The following is a 15,525-nucleotide window of genomic DNA, read 5'->3' as shown; positions in this document are numbered from 1 at the left end:
AATATAAAAAGTACATCAAAATTCTTTATAAAAAAGGATTTCCCTGTTTGTAAATAAATTTGGCGAACTCCAAATTAAAAAGAGGACCCGTTCAAAAAATAAGTAATAAAAATGTTTTTCAACTTTCTAAAAAAACTAGAACTTGGAACTAAAATAACGATGCGGTTTCAATGTCTATAGAAAAGGATTTTCCCCGTTATCTAGCCAATAAAACTAAGAAGTTCAAATTTAAAAAAAAGGTGAAGTTCGATGTCTATAAAAAATTCAATTTTTACTTATTATTAAAACAATAAAACCAAGAAGTTCAAAAAATAAGAACAAAAGAAGTTCAATTTTTTAACAAGAAACAATTGGATAATTTCAATAGCTTTTCAAAGGTGTATTGTTTGCGCGGTGTGTAGTTATGGAATAAAACCAATAAGTTCAATTCCAAATAACAAAAGAAGTTCGATATTTCTAAAAAAAGCTCCGATTTTCACATTTCTAAAAATACACAATGATGTTCAAATAAAAAAGGTAGAGCAGTTTGATGTGTATAAAAAACTCAGATATTTTCATTTAATCGAGAGAGGTTCAGATTGATAAATGCGAGAAGTTCATGTATTATAAAGTGTGCATTTTATGAAGAAAAAAAAGAATGAAAAGGCAAAGGCTAAAAGTTTTATTGCTAGAAGTTCAAGTGCTCGACCCGAGAAAGTTCATAAATTCTTATGAGAGAGGTTGGACAAAAATACGTGACAGAAGTTCAAGGTGAAAATCGCGGGAAGTTCAAGTACTACACATAATGCGTTTTGAATAAGAATATAAGAATAGAAAACAAAAACTTAAAAGGTTTATTGCAAGAAGTTCACGTGCTCCTCCCGGTGAAGTTCAATATCTCTAGTGCGAGACGTCCGACCTTCAATTACATGTAAAAAACAGGCAAAAAACAATGTTGTTTTTGCCATTTTTAAAAATGCTCTAAAACGACAAAACTTTGTAACGTCTATCTACATGAAAAAGATGCTCCTATTCATAAGCTTTCCAATGGTATATTATATGCTATATTTCGATGAATGGTTTAAAAGTTTTATATATACAGTTAAAAACGCATTTTTATGCATTCAAAAAAAATATTTTGAACCGTCGCGAGTTTGAAAAACTGATAAACACGGGAAAGTTGCGTGTTTACAGCAGGTTTCCATCGGTATATCACTTGCTCAATTCCGGTGAGAGGATGGACCGGAATTATTCTGCGAATTATTCTGTTTAGTCGTGTTCTATATGATGTTAGTGTAATCTAGGAACGTTTTTTAGCAACTAAATACCGGTTTTAAATAGGAATCTCGCTCATTGGCGGATTTTGCTCTCGACTCGTGATGAAATTGCGTTTTTTGCAATTATTCTGTTTAGTTGTGTTCTATATAATGTTAGTGTAATCTAGGAACGTTTTTAGCAACTAAATACTGGTTTCAAATAGGAATCTCGCTCATTGGCGGATTTTGCTCTCGACTCATGATGAAATTGCGTTTCTTGCAATTTTACTGCCTGAGTTGTTCGGCCTGAACTTCTCCCAGTGCTAGGTTGAACTTCCGCCAACATCGCCCAAACGGGGCTTGCGATATACCATTGGAAAGCTATGGACATCAGTATCATGACCCAAGTTAAATTTTTGGCAAAATGTAAACGGTTTAAGAGCAGTTTTGAAAACTGTTTTTTCTTCATACAAAAAACGTGAATCGTATTTTCAATCGCTTTTTAAAACCATTTATCGGAATGAGGCAAATAATATGGCGTTGGAAAGCTGTTGCAAAACCGCTCCTTCCACATGTTGAAAGTTTTCTCTAATTCCCTATGGATAAAGAGTAATTCGGAAAATCATAGAATTTCACAAACGGAACACCCGAGTTTGTATTTTCAATGCCATTTCTAAACGGCTAATCCAATTGAGGCAAATAATATTTCGCAAACGGAACTTCTCTGCGCGTTTAACTGAACTTCACTCAGTTTTTCACGTGGTTTTTTTTCTCGTAGCTCTCCATCCACTGCTCGTAGATCTCCACCCACTCACCGGAATTGAGCAAGTGATATAGCGGTGGAAAGCTGCCGTAAACACGCAAATTTCCCGTGTTAATCATTTTTTCATACTCGCGACGATTTTAAAAGTTTTTCATTTAAAATTCATTTTCTGTTGTAGTTGAACTTCCTGTTATTTTCACGTTGAACTTCTATGACGGTTTTTCATTTTTAATTTTTTTTCATCCATTCGTCAGTGTTACACAAATGATATTTCTTTTGTACAAACCTCTCTCACAATAATTTTTTCAACTTTCTCCGACGGAAGGCTTGAACTTATAGTAACAAAACTTTTAGCCTTTGCTTTTTTATTCTTTTTTAAAAAACAAAATGACACCGTGTACTACGTGAACTTCTAGCAATTATCAATCTGAAGTTCTCTCGGTTACGTGAATATATCTGAGTTTTTTTAGGAAGTTTTATTCTGATTTTTATTAATCCTTTTTTATGAGTATTGAAGTTCTATTTTTAAAAGTTGAACTTTTTTTTATTTTATTTTTGAACTTCTTGTTTCCATTTTTTAATAATGAGGAAAAATCTGAGTTATCTATAATCATCGAACTTCTCCATCAATATGGACTTCCTGGTTTTATTTCCTAATTTTATTTTATGAAATTTTGAAGCGCTCTAGTTTTAAAAGTTGAACTTCTTGTTATTTTGTTTTTGAACTTCTTGTTTCCATTCTTTAATAACAAGGAAAATCTGAGTTTTCTATAGTCATCGAACTTCTTCATCTTTTTAATATGGACTTCCTGGTTTTTTCCTTAATCCTTTTTTATGAGTAAAAATATTTTAAGACACAAAAACAACATTTTTGTGTGTGTCTTTGCATTGGTTTGCATATCAAACCGCGTCATCTTCTGATATTGAACTTCTCCTTTTCTTTGTGTTTTCTTACAATATTGTTTAGCACGTCAAACCGGGTCATCTTTAGAAATTGAACTTCTCCTTTCTTTTTGTCCCAGCAGCAGTAGTTGAACTCCCCCATTGCTAGGTTGAACTTCCGCAAACATTGCCCACATGGGGCTTGTGTTATACCGTTGGAAAGCTATGGACACGAGTAGCATGACCCAAGTTAAATTTTCGGCAAAACCTAAGCGGTTTAAGAGTACTTTTGAAAATTGTTTTTTCTTCATACAAAAAATGTGAATCATATTTTCGATCGCATTTCTAAACCGTTTATTAGAATGAGACAAATAACATGGCATTGAAAAGCTGCTGCAAATCCGCTCCTTCCACTTTATTGTTTTTATTTAGAAACCCAAGAATTTTTTTTATTTAGAAATGGTGAAAATCCTTTATACTTTACTTCAACTTCATAATTTACTTTTTCGAGAAATGAGAAGAACTGATTTTTTCATATACATCTGACCCCCTGTTTTTTAAAGTGAACTTCTTGGCTTTATTATTTGGTAACAAGGTATTTTCCTGTAAATAAACATTGAACCATTTCATTTTATAAATATGAACTTCCAGGGTTTTCCTAGAAACGAAAAAAAATCTGTTTTTTAGAAACTATTTTGAAATGCTCTGTTATTTTCATTTGACCTTCTCAGGTTTATTTAAAACCATGAAAAACTATTTTCTTTTGCAAATATTGAACAACTTTGTTATTTTAATTTGAACTTGTTGGTTATTCTTTTTTAATAGTGGGAAAATCCATGGGAATTTTTTTAGTATAGTGATAACGTTTTCTTGAACTCTCTATTCTATCAAATTTGAAATTCTCAAGTTAACACTTTTATAGTTGAAACTTTGTTTTTCTTCATGGTAAATAACCATCAAACTTTCGTGTTATCTCAATTTAAACTTCTTTGTTTTTATTCTTTAGGAACTAGAGAAATCCAAGTTTTCTTTATAAACATTGAATCGCTCAGTTATTTTTAATTTGAACGTGTAGGTGTTTTAGAGACGGGATTTTTGTCAAAAACATTTTAAACCACACTATATTTTTAGTTTCACCTTTCCGACTTCTTGGTTATTTAAATTTGAACTTCATGTTTTCTTATTTAGAAGCACGTAATCCCGTTTTTATGAAGTTTCTATTATCATCAAACTTTTTTTGGATTGACTGGTTAATCTTGTAGCATTATGAGTAGGTCCTTTTATGTGGATGAGTGTACAATTTTTTTCACATTCTCACATTTTTGTTAATGTTCACTTCATTAGATGTTGTTTCAAAATGGACCATTTTGTACTTGCCAACAATTTTTTGTGTGTGTTTGCCTCTTTTACATATTTTTGACACCTAATGTGTGTGTTATTTCAAAAGTGAACATTCTAAACTATGCGCAACAGAAAATATGAACTTCTCATCCACAATTTTTGTGTGTATCAACATATTTTTGAACACACATATTTTTGGAAACAGCTTTGCAACTCTCTTCTCTTCTCTGTTCTTTCTTCGTTCTACATGAGAAAAAAAGTTTCTCTCAATTTGTGTACTAAGCACACACATGCGCAAACATCCACAATTTTTTGGGTTGTCACATAAAAAGGTCACAGTCCCACAGGCATAAACAATCTAACTCCCATGAATTTGAGCAGTAATACATGGACTTCTCCTATACAAAAATGTTCGTCTTTGATACATCGCCATGGCTTGCTGAAAATTGACACTTTGGACTGCAACATACTTTGAGCCAGCAGGGGAAGAGGCACTTGAAGGTGCCTGGCGGAGCTGTGATGTGGAGGTGATGGTGGCGGAAGAAGCCGGACCAGGTGATACGTCTCCAACATATCTATAATTTTTGATTGCTCCATGTTATATTATCTACTGTTTTGGACATTATTGGGCTTTATTATCCACTTTTATATTATTTTTGGGACTAACCTATTAACCGGAGGCCCAGCCCAGAATTGTCGTTTTTGCCTGTTTTAGGGTTTCGAAGAAAAGGAATATCAAACGGAGTCCAAACGGAATGAAACCTTCGGGAACGTGATTTTCTCACCAAATACAACTCAGGAGACTTGGACCCTACGTCAAGCCAATTAACACGAGGCCATGAGGTAGGGGGCACGCCTGCCCCCCCCCCCCCCCGCAGGCACGCCCTTCACCCTCGTGGGCCCCTTGTTGCTCCACCAACGTACTTCTTCCTCCTATATATATCCACGTACCCCCAATGATCAGATACGGAGCCAAAAACCTAATTCCACCGCCGCAACTTTCTATATCCACGAGCGAGGCGTTGGGCTCTAACTGAACCCGAGCTAATGCACTACAGGCTACGCGTTACTGAACCCGATCGAGCGATTCCTTCGCTACTACTGCTAACTGAAGCCAATCGATGCTGCCTCTGGGATGAACAGTGCGGTGGCGTTGCCTTTGGATGAACAGGACCCCGTGGTGTGGTGGAGGGCTGGATGAACAGTAGACGATGGAGGGGTGCCCGTGGAGGGGTGGTTGAACAGGACCCCGTGGTGTGGAGGGCTGGATGAACAGTAGACGGTGGAGGGGTGCCCGTGGAGGGGTGTTTGAACAGTAGCCGGTGGAGTAGCGCGCGATGGAGGCTGGATGAACAGGAGCCCGTGGAGGCTGGAGGAGGTCGACGGTAGCCCGTGGAGGCTGGAGGAGGTCGACAGTAGCCCGTGGAGGCTGGAGGAGGTCGACAGTGGAGATGAACAGTATACCGTGGAGTCCCGTTTTGCGGTACGCCACACCCCTCCCGATGAACAGGACCCCCATTTCGACCGTAGGAGGTCCGTTTTGTCCGTTTTGCGGTACGCCACACCCCTCCCGATCAGCAGGACCCCCGTTTCGACCGTAGGAGGTCCGTTTCCTTCGTTTTGCGGTACGCCACACCCCTCCCGATCAACAGGACCCCTGTTTCGACCGTAGGAGGTCTGTTTCGTCCGTTTTGCGGTACCCCAGACCCCTCCCGATGAACAGGATCTCGTTTCGAACGTGGCTGGTCGAACACAAGGTCGTTTCCTCCGTTGTGCGGTTCGCCAGGCCTCGTTTCCATCGCCTGTTCCTTCCAAGCCCTCCCGATGAACACGACCACGCATTCCGTTCCGACCCAGTCAGTTGGCTGCCACGCGTTCCGTTGCCTCCCGATGAATACGACGCATTCCGTTGCCTCCCCATGAACACGGGGCATTCCATTGCCTCCCCATGAACACGACGACGACGCTGTTTCTCCGTTCCGACCCAGCCATGTACATGAGCCCTAGCCGTACGTATGCGCGAGTAGGCGTTCGAGACCCCGCCCGTATGTACACATACATGGCCGTATTTTCTTTCTTGCACCCTGGTCACTGTACGTACATGTACATGCTACGTGCGCGCCTCTACTATGACACGTACGTGCCTCTACTACGACACGTACGTGCCTCTACTATGACACATGCGTGCCTCTACATCCACCAGTATATATGTACGTACACGTTCGCAACCAGAATGACAACGTACGTACGCTTCGACCAGGTTGGTCCCGACTGTCAGGCACTTCCTTGCCTGCGAAGATGTAGCTGGTGGGTCCTAGCTGTTAGGGGGCGAATCATTTTTTTTGCCCGGACGCACTTCCTTGCGTGCGAAGATGTAGCTGGTGGGTCCCAGCAATCAGGGGGAAACATTTTTTTCGTGAAATACAGTGGCCCGTCTGGTGGGTCCCAGCTGTCAGGTGGAGGAATCATTATTTTCCGCGTAATAAGGAGGCACTTCCTTGCTGCGGCCATGGACCCAGCTGTCAGCCTCTCCACGTACAGTCCACGTCCGATGGAAGTCGTTCCTTGACCATGTTGACCATGCCGCGCCGAGAGCACCAGGGCGGTGGACGACGATGAGGCCTAGGAAGGGGACGACGGGGAGCCGGGGAAGACGCGGCAGTGGAAAGCCCGCGCAGAGAGGAGTACGAGGGTTCACTGGTTCGGCTGCAGTGTGAGGCTGTCGTCACCGTAACGCCTGGCCAGTGGTGGGAATAGTAGGGGGCGGTGAGGCCTCCGTGGCAGCACAGCCGGCCACGGGAGGCAGGAGCATGCGGCACGACCGGCGCTGCTTTGGGCGGCTGGAGCAAGAAGACCAGAGGTTGAAGAAGCACTACGGTCGGGATGGACATCGTACGGTCACTGGAGCTAGAATCGTTCATATTGACTAAAGTTGACAAAGGCCCCTGTCCCAGTCAACTTAGTAGGCCCACAAGTCAGCCTCCCACCATGGTGGGTCCCAGCTAGCAGGGGAGTATTCTTTTTTTGTGCGTAATAAGGAGGCACTTCCGGTGGGTCCGAGCTGACAGCGGGGGGAACATTTTTTTCACGAAATACGCTGGCCCGTCCGGTGGGTCCCAACAGTCAGGGGGGAAACATTTTTTCGCGAAATAAGGTGGCCTGTTCGGTGGGTCCCTGCTGTCAGGTGAAGGAATAATTATTTTGCGCATAATAAGGAGGCACTTCCTTGCGGCCGCCTGGACCCAGCTGTCAGCCTCTCCACGTACATTACTCTTCCGATGGAAGTCGGTCATTGACCATGTTGACCACGCCGCGCCGATAGCACCAGGGAAGTGGTATGGACGACGGCGAGGCCTAGGAAGGAGACGACACGGAGCCAGGGAAGACGCAGCAGTGGAAGCCCGCGCGGAGAGGAGTACGAGGGTTCACTGGTTCGGCTGCGGTGTGAGGCTGCCATCGCCACAGAATAACAGGGGGTGTGGGTGAGTAGAGGGATGGCCTGGCCAGCGGTGGGAGTAGTACGGGGCGGTGAGGCCTCCGCGGCATCACAGCCGGCCACGGGAGGCAGGAGCACGCGACATGACCGCGCTGCTTTCGGCGGCTGGAGCAAGAAGACCAGAGGTTGAAGAAGCACTATGGCCATTGGATGGACATCGTACGATCACTGCAGCTAGAATCATTTATATTGACTAAGTTGACAAAGCCCTTGGTACGCGTCAACTTAGTAGGCCCACGGCTCGGATTTGGCAGAGAACATATAGCCCATTTGCGATTTGTAAGAATGTACATCCCATTTTTTAATTCTAATGGAATTTACTACAACCCATTTACAGTTTGTTAAAAGTACAACCCAACTTCTAGCTAGGACAACGATTAATAATTTCAAACAACCGCTCAAAACAGAATTCAAAAAAAATTCCCACATTTTGATGGGATCTGAAATATTTTTATCCGAAATTTCTAGTCAGGTTAAATATAATTTCAAAATAAAGTTGTATTACGTTAAAATCCAACGATATATTGCGCGCGCAACAAGTAATGAAATTAAAATTTTCAAATTCCAAAAATAATATATTTTTCGAACTAATTACGTGTTTGGTGCATAGTAACTGTCCAGTTATTATAATTACATCCAATTTATTATTTCTTAAAGTCCATTTTCTTGTTAAGCCTAATGCATACCTCCTAGGAAAGTTTGCAGCCCAGCGGGGCGGAGAATAACAAGTTGACCCAGATATTGTGTACAACTATCAGCCCAGTTGCATTGCTGATATTGAAAAAAAGGCCTGTGTAGTACAGTACAACCTAACATGGTTACTCAACCCACATTCAGCGACGCCGGAAAGGCCCAAACAAGGCTTCTGTACAACTTTTTGTAGTAACTGAGCTCAATTAATAACTTAAGAAAAAAGTTAGATTACAGTGGAACCTAATTAAAAGCTGTCATGAGCAAATAAATAATTCAATGGGTCCCACTTGTGTGTGTGCACATGTGTGTGCGTGTGTGTGTGTGAGAGAGAGAGAGAGAGAGAGACCCATCGGTCGATGCTCGTAAATACATCTTTCAGCCATATGCATTTCTGATGCTCAGTAAAAACTTATATAGTTGACACAATCATATAGAACATTATAGCACACTGAACTTGCATACATAAATTTTACGCAGGCGGCACAATCAAGATGGAAGCAGTGGATCGCTACGGGAAGGGCTATGTTGAAACCAACAAAGTCGTACATAACGGTTCATTGTCTTTATCAATGACGGGGAAATATCTTGAATGTTGTGCAAAGAAAACAGACAGACAACACAATAAGTTCTGCTAGCACATTAAGTTGACGTACAACCCTTTCTAAAAAAAGTTCAGGTACAAAATTAGAACAGGTCACAATCAAATGTACTGGCATATCAGTGCTTCACACCCATAGCTCGGATTTAACTAGTATCTGACAAGATTCAGTTGTTACCTCAAATTAGAGCACATCCAGGCAGCCAGCCCTCCTCTTCTCCCAAAGAAGCAGTGGCCTCCGCCGCGTGATGGAGTAGGCCATGTGCCATCCATCGTTCCGAGCAACACGGGGAAAGTCTGACGTTGACTCCTGTAATGGACGTCGTCGACGGACCCTGGCACCAGCGGCGGCGGCAGGACTTCGATTGATGGATTGACCACTTCTTCGACATGCACGAACACTCGATACAGGTACATCCCTAATGTGGTCCACGGCGGCCTGAATAGTTGAAAGTGCAACTATCCCTAGGTGGTTTTGGTAATTCATAACAACATATAGCTCATTGAGCTAATGCTATTCCAAGATGACTATTTCAGGAAATCTCAATGATTGGCATGGCATGGATGTGAAAGTGGAACCCTCAAAATGCTAAGGACAAAGGATTGGCTCAAGCTCAAAAGCTCAAGACTCTTCATTTTATATTTTAGTGATCCAAGATAACATTGAGTCTTTAGGAAAAGCCAATACTATCAAGGAGGGATGAGGTGTTGCTTAATGAGCCTCTTGCTTCATGTGCTTAGTGATATGCTCCAAAACCCTCAACTACTTTCCCATATCCACATATGACCTAAACCCTAAGCCAAACTCGGTCCTACCGATTCTTTCTATCCGGCGCCACCGAGTTTCACTTGTCATAAGCCACTGCCAAACCCTAGCAATTCGGTTCTACCGATAGGGATCTCGGTCTCACCGAGATGGGATTGCAAACTCTCTGTTTCCCTTTCGTAACTTTTCGGTCTCACCGAAAGAGCGGATCGGTCCCACCGAGATTGCAATGTAAATTTAGTGTTTCCTTTTTGTAACTTTTCGGTCTCACCGAAAGAGCAAATCGGTCCCACCGAGTTTGCCTGACCAACTCTCTGGTTAGCTAATTACCAAAATCGGTCTCACCGAGTTTGTGTAATCGGTCTCACCGAGATTACGTTATGCCCAAACCCTAACCATATCGGTCCTACCGAGTTGCATGTCAGTCCCACCGAGAATCTCTAACGGTCACTAGGTTTAACTTTTCGGTCCGACCGAGTTTGTTGATTCGGTCCCACCGAGATTGGAAAACTATGTGTAACGGTTGGATTTTGTGTGGAGGCTATATATACCCCTCCACCTCCTCTTCATTCGCGGAGAGAGCCATCAGAACACATACACTTCCAACTCATATGTTCTGAGAGAGAACCACCTACTCATGTGTTGAGACCAAGATATTCCATTCCTACCATATGAATCTTGATCTCTAGCCTTCCCCAAGTTGCTTTCCACTCAAATCTTCTTTCCACAAAATCCAAATCCTATGAGAGAGAGTTGAGTGTTGGAGAGACTATCATTTGAAGCACAAGAGCAAGGAGTTCATCATCAACACACCATTTGTTACTTCTTGGAGAGTGGTGTCTCCTAGATTGGCTAGGTGTCACTTGGGAGCCTCCGACAAGATTGTGGAGTTGAACCAAGGAGTTTGTAATGGCAAGGAGATCGCCTACTTCATGAAGATCTACCGCTAGTGAGGCAAGTCCTTCGTGGGCGATGGCCATGGTGGGATAGACAAGGTTGCTACTTTGTGGACCCTTTGTGGGTGGTTGCTTCTTCGTGGACCCTTCGTGGGTGGAGCCCTCCGTGGACTCGCGCAACCATTACCCTTTGTGGGTGGAGCCCTCCGTGGACTCGTGCAACCGTTACCCTTCGTGGGTTGAAGTCTCCATCAACGTGGATGTAGGATAGCACCACCTATCCGAACCACGGGAAAAACATCCGTGTCTCCAAATGCGTTTGAATTCTCCAAACCCTTCCCTTTACATTCTTGCAAGTTGCATGCTTTACTTTCCGCTGCCAATATACTCTTTGCATGCTTGCTTGAATTGTGTGATGATTGCTTGACTTGTCCTACAATAGCTAAAATCTGCCAAGAACTAAAATTGGGAAAAGGTTAAGTTTTTATTTGGTCAAGTAGTCTAATCGCCCCCCTCTAGACATACTTTCGATCCTACAAGTGGTATCAGAGCTTTGGTCTCCATTTGCTTTGATCTCCATAGCTTTTTGTGGTCATAGCCTTGGTTTCACAACCTAGGAGAGTATGGCGTCTAGCGAGGGAAATTATCACCGTAGAGGTCCTTACTTTGATGGTACTAATTTTGCTAGTTGGAAGCATAAAATGAAAATGCATATTCTTGGACATAAGCCCGCCGTTTGGGCTATTGTGTGTGTTGGTTTGCAAGGTGACTTCTTTGATGGGAAAGAACCAAATCGTGAAGCTACCGCGTATGAGTTGAAGATGTTGCAATACAATGCTCAAGCTTGTGATATTCTCTTCAACGGATTGTGCCCCGAAGAATTCAACAAAATCAGCCGTCTTGAGAATGCAAAGGAAATTTGGGACACTTTGATTGATATGCACGAAGGTACCGACTCCGTCAAGGAATCCAAGTTGGATGTGCTTCAAAGTCAACTTGACAAGTTCAAAATGAAGGATGGTGAAGGTGTCGCTGAAATGTACTCTAGGCTTGCTCTCATCACAAATGAGATTGCCGGCTTAGGAAGTGAAGAGATGACCGATAGATTCATCATCAAGAAGATTCTAAGAGCCTTGGATGGAAAATATGATACCGTGTGCACATTGATCCAAATGATGCCCAATTACAAAGATCTCAAGCCAACGGAGGTGATTGGAAGAATTGTTGCTCATGAGATGTCACTTAAGGATAAAGAGGAACTTCACAACAAATCAAGTGGTGCCTACAAAGCCTCATGTGAAGCCCCTACATCATCAAGTGAGAAACAAAACTTCAATGAAGAATTGAGCTTAATGGTGAAGAACTTCAACAAGTTCTACAAGAGTAGAAGCAAAGATAGAAGCTTCAAGTCAAGGTCCTACAATGACAAAAGATCTTCTAGTCGAGAGCGAAACTGCTACAGTTGTGGAAGACCCGGACACTATTCCAATGAGTGTACGACTCCCTACAAGAGAAGAGAAGATTCTCCAAAAAGAAGAAGCAAAGAATCACCACCAAGAGAGAGAAGGAGTAGAGATGATCGTTATGAACGAAGATACTCACGGAGAAGCAAGGATTCGGAAAGGAAGGAAAAATCATCAAGGAGCTACACAAAACGAAGACATCAAGCTCATGTTGGTGAATGGGTATCCGGCTCCGACTCCGACAGCCACTCCGAGAGAAGTTATCACTCCGACTCCGAAGATACTCAAGATGAAGGTGTTGCCGGTCTAGCACTTGTGTCAACCAACTCCTACGACATATTTGACTCACCAAATGAAGGAATTGGAAGATGCTTCATGGCCAAAGGTCCTAAGGTAACACACCCCGAGTATGTTGATTTCAATAGTGATGAAGATGACTTGTTAGGTGATGATTTGCTTGTTGACAACTCTAGTGATGAATACTATGATGAAACGTCAATTAATCATGCTAATCAAGATAAAACGAATGACAATGATAAGGAGAAGATTGAGGCTCTAACTAAAGAACTAAACACTCTTAAGTTAGCTCATGAAACTATCTTCGAAGATCATCGAGAACTTTTAAGAGCTCATGAGAAATTACGCTTTGAAAAGCTCAATCTTGAGCAAGAGCATGAGTTCTTAAAAGCAATCAATGATGATCTCCGCAAGAAAAGTTCTTCTTACATTGCCAAGCGTTTACTCTTATCCACTTACATGCCTCAAGTCAAGTCTAGTAACAAGAACAAGAAAGATTCTTCCTCTAGCAGTAACAATGATCATGCTAAATCCAATATTGTTGCTTCTAGTAGTTCTCTTGATTCCACTAATGATTCTCTTAGCCAAGTTACACTTGAGCAAGAAAATAGCTTATTGAAGGGAATTATAGAGAAAGGAGTGTACAAAAGCCTTGCCGGGAGTAAGCAATTCGAGGAAATTGTGCGCAAGCAAGGAATGCACCGGAAGAATCAAGGTGTTGGTTTTGAACGAAAGTTCAATGCCAATGGAGTTGAGTGGGAAGAAGATCAATACCCCAAGACAAAGTTTGTTCCTCAACAAGAGAAGTATGATACTTCTTTCAAGGGGACACAAGCTCAAGATGATCTTCCACCACAAGACTACAAGCAAAAAGGCAAGGACAAGCTTCAAGAGGAAATTGATGCATTTGAAGAAGCTCCTAAGACCTTAGTCAAGTGGATTCCCAAGACTACTTCAAGTTCCACTTCATCAAGTACGACTACAACTCCAAGGATTCCCATCAAGATGGTGTGGATCCAAAAGAAGAAGAACTAGAGAGTTCTTGAGGGTGACTCCGCCAACATACTTCACTCTTATCATTTTGGCAAGAACAAGTGCAATCAACTTCCACATCTTGCACTAGTTCAAGGAGTCACAAACCCTCTTGTTGGTAAGACAAGGGACAAGGTAACCTAAAAGTTTTCATGGACATCATCTTGTGTGTGCATCACTCTATGTCTATGGATATCCTTGTTTGTTCCTTGTGGGACTAACCCATGTAGGTATTGAGTGCAATTCACTCAAATGGATAGCTCCAAGTGATCTACATCAACATTGAGCATCCACATCTTCAACATCTACATGAAGTCATCATCGACAAAACCCGAGGTTAGTTCATCCCTCTAAGGGGGGATATCACATCTAGGGGGAGCTTTACTCTAAGACTTGAGCTAAAGCAACTCTAAAGATGTGAACACAACAATGCTTTATGTAAAAGTGGTAACCCCACTTGAGCTTAAACGATGAGTATGACCTATGATCAAGTGTTCTCACTTGACTCCTAAGTCAATATACTCATATATAGATGACCTTGTCATCGCAAATTGCTTGATAGATGCTAGAATTGGTTGTGCATGCCTTGTCACATATTTCATTTGCCATCTTATTGTGTGAGCATGCTGGTTGCATATTTTACTCATTCGAGGACATCCACTTGTTGTTTTGATTGTTTGGTTTTATTTCCTTTTGCCAAGTGGATGGACAAGAATGCCTAAGAACCTCCTCTAGCTATCTATGCTTTTCTCGTCTCAAACTCTATTCATGCTACATCACAAAATTTGATCAAGTCAGATTTGAACCACTCTGTGTGAGGAGCGCTCGGAGTCCCCGATTCGTCATAGACTTAAACTTCCAAAACCTCTTTATGATTCTCGGTCTGACCGATACCCTACTTTCGGTCCTACCGAGATCATTAAGTTGATCTAGGTTTTCGATCTCGGTGCAACCGATTTGAACCATTCGGTCACACTGAGTTGCAATAACTCTCTACAGTTTTGCATCTCGGTGCCACCGAGTTGTTCCACTCGGTCACACCGACAGGGTCGGGCTATATATAGTCACGGGCAAAATTTGGAAATTTCTCCGAACCCCTTCGCCCGCGCGATAGCCTGCTCTGCCAACGTGGTCTCCGGATCGTCTTCTCGCCACCAGCCGCCTCCAGTCGCTGGTCTCCGTCGCCATCAACGGAAATTCTACCCCACCGTTGCCGCCGTAGCGAGTCTCCGCCGAACTAGGGTATGGACTCGATCTTTGTGCTATTCCCCAATCCGATTCTTAGCACATTGTGATCATCATGATTCTTGCCACGTTTGTTAAACTTCTATCCAGTCAATGAACTCGTAGATTAGGTTTAATTCGAAAATTTTAGGGTTAGGTTTCTGCCGAAACCATCTCGGACCCACCGAGTTGAAAAACTCGGTCCCACCGATTTGGCTTATTCCATTGCACAAGTGAGACTCGGTCTGACCGAGAATTACTTATCGGTGTGACTGGTTTTGGAACTCTGTGAAACCCTAGCAGTCTCGGTGCCACCGAACTGTGACTCGGTCCAACCGAGTTCACTAGTTTAGGTTCCAAAACTGCTTCGGTATCACCGAGTTTGAAAATCGGTAGATCCGAGATGCTTTCAGTGGGAAACTAAAACTAAGTTTTTGAATTATTCTTTTGCAAAAATCTCTGCATTTTGTGATGCTCATCTATTCTACCTCATCTATAAACTATTCACAGGGTCAGCAGTCAGCTTGTTCATCATGTCAGACCAAAGTGATAGCCAGAACATGTCAGAAGAGCAAGTGCAGATGAGTGAGGGCACTAGTCCCTCAAGTTCTTCAGATGATGGCAGCAGAAGTACTCCTAGCAATCTGCCTAAAGCTGCCACCAGACAGAGGAAGAAGAGAACCTCAGAATCAGAGGATGAGGATTATGTGGCAGAAGAGGAAGCAACTTCAAAGAGAGTAGTACTTGAGAAGGAACATGGCTCAGATCAAGGCACAAAGCCAGGGATGGAAGTCAAAAGGCCAGCAGGCAGGCAACCTATGTCAAAGGCCAGAGCTTCA

The sequence above is a fragment of the Triticum aestivum genome, chromosome 7A, assembly GCF_018294505.1.
Source record: "Triticum aestivum cultivar Chinese Spring chromosome 7A, IWGSC CS RefSeq v2.1, whole genome shotgun sequence".
In the NCBI taxonomy this organism is placed as follows: domain Eukaryota; kingdom Viridiplantae; phylum Streptophyta; class Magnoliopsida; order Poales; family Poaceae; genus Triticum; species Triticum aestivum.
Note: the sequence above shows the minus strand (reverse complement) of the source record.